Source organism: Triticum dicoccoides, chromosome 3B (assembly GCF_002162155.2).
Source record: "Triticum dicoccoides isolate Atlit2015 ecotype Zavitan chromosome 3B, WEW_v2.0, whole genome shotgun sequence".
NCBI lineage: Eukaryota > Viridiplantae > Streptophyta > Magnoliopsida > Poales > Poaceae > Triticum > Triticum dicoccoides.
The window spans coordinates 74459340-74464743 of record NC_041385.1 but is presented as its reverse complement, the minus strand read 5'-3'; positions in this window follow the sequence as shown (position 1 = coordinate 74464743).

Below are 5404 nucleotides of genomic sequence, written 5' to 3'. Positions count from 1 at the left end.
CTTATATAGAGTGCGCCAGGACCCCAGCCCCACTCCATTATAGGGGAACTAATGTACATAAAGTAGAGGCGTTACTGGTAACGCCAGCATTAAGTACTCTTAATGCTCATGAAGACTAAGGAATAAATATCTAGCCGTCTTCGATATGGTCGAATGATCTTCCTTGTGGTCGAGTGGCAATAGGTAACCACCGTCGAGTGATTTGACTGTCGAGTGGATTGCACTCGACATATGAGACTGGTGCTCTTCTGTCAGCTCTTGGTCTTTTCATCTTCCAGGGTAGTGACCTTGCGTAGGACGTATAGGTTGAGCCTATGACCCTACCCCAGGTCTGTATCCTCGTCAGTAGCCCCCGAATGGATTAAGGTGTGAGAGGAAAGAAAGACAACGTTGGACTTGTCTCGTGTCTCCGTGAGTGCTTTCCGTTAGACTGAACACCTGCGTTGGTACTTCGGGGACGAATCGGTTGCCTTGATCCATTCAGTGATTAGTCGACTGAATTGATGACTTCATGTGTCGTGTGTCGCGTGGGGGTGTGAGATCTCGGGCGCGATTGCTTGCACGGAGATCCCAGATTCCACGGGATATGAAATTTCGGGGGCGCGCGCGAACAGAGGGGCGCCGAAAAAAGGGGGACCCGGATAAGCAGCGACGCCTCGATCATCGCACCGCCTTTTTTGCCACCTTCACTGCGCGCACAACTGTAGCAGGATTTGACAGGATTGCCCGGCCCCACGCGTCAGTCACTCCGAAGTGAGCCTTTATAAGGCGACGGGACCGGGGTGCTTGCACTGTGCACTCCTGCCTCTTCTTCTTTCTCCTCTGCTCCTCCACTGCACCAAGCGCCTCCGCCTCCGATGCCGCCGCCCTCAAGCCATGGTGAAGGACAAGACGGCAGTGCTGGAGCGTGCCAAAAAAGCAACGGGGGCGGCAAAGGGCAAGAAAACAAGTCGCGGATCGTCATCGCGCTCGGGGCTGCCGCCAGGCTGGATCCAAGGCGATTGGATCCGGTCATCGATCCGGCAGGACGATCTGACCGATCTTCAGGAGTCCGGGCTGATTGCAGCGGGGGCGGCGAGGCTGCCGAAGGGAGAGAGGAAGCCACAACCTCGACCAGGTGAGTGCGTCTTGCTCGCCACTCATGTCGACCGGGGGTTCTCGCTTCCTCCGCACCCTTTCTTCCGAGGGTTTCTGAACTTCTTCAGGGCACAGCTCCACCACTTTTCCCCCAATACCATTACGTATCTATCCGCTTTCGTGTCGATGTGCGAGAACTTCTTAGGGTGTCGACCGCACTAGGGTCTCTTCAAACATATCTTCACTATTCGATCTCAGTCAGTTAAGAAGGCGAAGTCGAGTGACTCGAAAACCCATGTTATCCAGATGTGCGGGGGCTTAGGCATTCAAAAGAGGAATAGGAGCGCTTTTCCGGCCATGACCCTTCCTGAATCCGTTAGGGGTTGCCAATCGTCCTGGTTCTACTGTCAGGACGTTGCGACTCCAGGTCATTCGACCGGTCTTCCTCCTGTTTCACTCGACCGTGTCCAAACTCCTGCTCCACTGAAGGTTACTGCTGCCGAGACAATGGAGACAAGGATGTTAGTGCACCGAGTGTTCCAGCTCATCAATGACGGTGTCACTGGCCTGGACTTGTTAGAGGTATTTCTCGCTAGGCGTATCCAGCCTCTCCAGGCCCGTGACCATTCGATGTGGTTGTATTCTTGGCCGAGCGACACCACTCGGGTCCACCCGGAAGAAGTGCCGCTCGACACCGTTGCCTTGTGGTTGAAGAGCATTACGGGCACTCAAGATAACCCTAGAGGATCCAGGCGAGTCATCCCTTTCGGAAGCGACAACCCACCCGACAAGGTATGATCTTTGTTCCGACTGTTTCCGCCTGCATTCCGACTAAACTCGACGTTGGCTGACTCTTGTACTGCCCAATTTGCTTTGCAGGTATTCACTGAGATGTACTCCATGCCCAACGGCGCACAGGATTTGGTGCAGGACCAAGAGGGGGAGGACAGCGCCGAGGAGAGTGGCGAGTGGGAGTCTATGGAAGGGGAGGAAGAGGAGGAGAGCGAGGAGTCGGATGAGGAGGAAGAGGTCGACTCGCCGCCGCACTCTGAGCATCGATCCAAGTAGCAACACGATCCGTCTGGCGGTCGTGCGAAGAGTGCAGCTCCAAGTGCCACCACCCAAAAGCGCGCTTGGACGTCGACTCCGGAGCCGACGGAGAAGGTGGCTAAACAGCGAAAAGTCGCCCCCTCCAAGACCCGAAAGACATTGCCGTGAATCAAGATGGACATCCCCGTTGCCTCAGGGTGAGTATCTCATTTGAGTTTCTGTGAGTCGACTGAAAGTTCTCTCGATCTGACTGATCAGTCTTTGTGCCTTTTCAGCCCCGCCTCTGCTGCCGCTGACATGGACGTTGATATGGGACCAGAAGGTGAAGAAGCCAGCTCACGAGCTGGTAAGTTTGTTCGACTCAGTTCTATCTAACTGAGTGAGTGGTCGATTGACTGAAAATTTGATATTACTCCTCTAGTGTAGCTCCGCAAGATGTCGTTGTGCTCCCCGATGACGAAGAAGAAGAAGCGCCTCCACTGGAGAGGAAGAAGAAGAGCGGGGGTTCGAGCAGAAGGAGACTTGAAGTCCAAATCCCTCAGTCGACACCGGCATCGGAGGCGATAGCTCGGACGAACGTCACATTTGCTGACCCGTTGACGACTGATCGTCCGTCGGGGTCGACTGCACAGACGCCCGCCGCACCAATACAACTCCACTCGTCTGACCCGGCGGCTGCTTTGACTCCTCTGGAGCCATCTATCTTTGCTACATATCAGACTCCAGATGACTCGCCGAGTGCCGCTAGGGAAGCCCTTCGCCAGGCGAATCTTGTCATGGAGCAGGTGAAAGTGATGCATGAAGCTAGTCAGGTAGCTTACAATGCCAGCACTGCCCTTGGGACCAATGTTCAGGTCGGTAAATTTCCAACTGAATTTTTGAATGTTGCTTTATATCTGATCACCCACTGGGTGTTCTTCCGTGTAGGACTTCAGAAATCTCTGATTTTGCACTTTCTGAATCAGTGGGGGCACGTTGAGTGCACCCACTGGGTGTAGTCCCCGAGACCACGGTCGGCTGCTGGCAGTCGACTAGGGTCTGATGAGTGCTTTTTTTGAAGCTCTTTTGCTGAGTGTTCGTCTGATCTAGTGGGGGCACGCTGAGTGCACCCACTCGGTGTAGTCCCCGAGACTATTGTTGAATATTTGATTCGGTAGTAGTCTGAGAATAAATCTTTGCCTTCACTGTTACTTGTATGTGTCGACTAACATGCCTGTCTTTCTGGCTGCAGAGGTCTTGTGATCTTGGAGGTCGTCTCACCGAATTAAAGAAGAAGCATATCAGTGTTGAACTTGATCTTGAACTGGCGAAGAAGAACCTGAAGAAAGCTCAAGAAGAAACAACCATCATGGGAGGTAACCACTCGGTCATTCTGTCTGCTTTGTAGCTTCACACTTGGTGCTGGCTTTTTTTTTATCTCTTGAACCAAGTGAATTCGCAAAAGCAGATGTGCATAGTGAAAATCGCCAACTTTAGTCTCGTCTAAAGAGTGTTGTTTCTTTAGAGAGGATGAAGGAAGCTTCTGAGCAGAAGGACCTGGACTTGGCAGCTGCTCAGAAGGAAGCGCGCGAGAAGACGAAGCCAGCGGACGAGAAGCTGGCTTCAGTCGGCAAGTTGGAGGATGAGAACGCAACACTGAAGACGGCTATCTCGGATGCTAACCGCGAAGTCGAGCGGCTGAGGAAGGACAAGGAGAACTTGACCGCTGAAGTTGAAGGTCTCAAGACCAGGACCGGCAAGCTAGAGTCTCATTTAGAACAACTTGCAGCAAAGCTTGTCCTGAAGCTTGAAGGTATGTCCATCCGGTTAAATAACCATTTTCGACTGGGTTTTATAATTCTGCCGACTCATTGTTCACTGTGATGAAGCAGAATTCTATCACGACTTCGAGGCTGAAACTGGACGGGTCGAGACAGGTCTCGACCCTATCAGTTGCCCCATGAGAGATGAAGTTGCGATGAACTTGCTTCGACTGGAGTCTCGCTTGGATGGTGCGATCGACTATCTAGCTCGGCTGAAGGCGGCGATGGTCCGAGTGGACGCCGAGCTCTGGCCCCAGGCGAAGTTGTCTCGAGATCTTGAGTCTTTGATGACTCGGCTGAACCAGATCGCGGACCGAGTGCAAGAATGGAAGAAATCTTCTGCGTGCTGTGGGGCTGACGTCGCCTTGTCTTTGGTGCGAGTGCACTGCAAGGAGGCCAAGGAGGACAAGCTGGCAGCTCTCAAAGTGGCAAACACCAAGAAGCACTCCTTCCAGGACTTCATGGCTACTTTCCTTGAGGCAGCCACTCGCATCGCCGACAACATCGATCTCGACAGCTTCTGCGACCCGGCCAGTCCTCCTCCCACTGAGTGATTTAAAAAACATTATGCCACCACCTGGATTTGCCTCGGAATGCCGAGTGGATTTGTAATCGATAAAACTCCTTCGGGCCTGGCACCCGAGCACTTTATTTTGTGGTTAGGAAACTTCGGATATATCGCCTCGCATATTGCGTTTGTCTTCGAATGAAATTTGCCTTTCCCTCAAATTATTGTCTGTTTGCTTAATGCAGCTTCTGGAGAAGGAAAGCCAGTCGACCGGTCCGGGGATACTCGAGTAGCATCGTTCAGCTCATTAGCAAGGCGCTTAGCAATGGTCTTGACGTTCCAGTCAACCGGTTGGGTGATCCTTGAGTAGCATTGATCAGCTCATCAGCAAGGCACTCAGCAATGGTCTTGACATTCCAGTCGACCGGTTGGGTGATCCTTGAGTAGCATTGATCAGCTCATCAGCAAGGCACTCAGCAATGGTCTTGACATTCCAGTCGACCGGTTGGGTGATCCTTGAGTAGCATTGATCAGCTCATCAGCAAGGCACTTCAGCAATGGTCTTGACGTTCCAGTCGACCGGTCGGGTGATCCTTGAGTAGCATTGATCGGCTCATCAGCAAGGCACTCAGCATAATGGTCCTGACGTTCCAGTCGACCGGTTGGGTAGGATTTTTAACACTTAGGCGAGCACAGGGCTGCAGCTAAGGCCCCGAGCGGGAGGATCGTTCTCCACTCGGTAGGATTTTTAACACTTAGGCGAGCACTGGGCTGCAGCTAAGCCCCCGAGCGGGAGGATCGCTCTCCACTCGATAGGATTTTTAACACTTAGGCGAGCACTGGGCTGCAGCTAAGCCCCCGAGCGGGAGGATCGCTCTCCACTCGGTAGGATTTTTAACACTTAGGCGAGCACTGGGCTGCAGCTAAGCCCCCGAGCGGGAGGATCGCTCTCCACTCGGTAGGATTT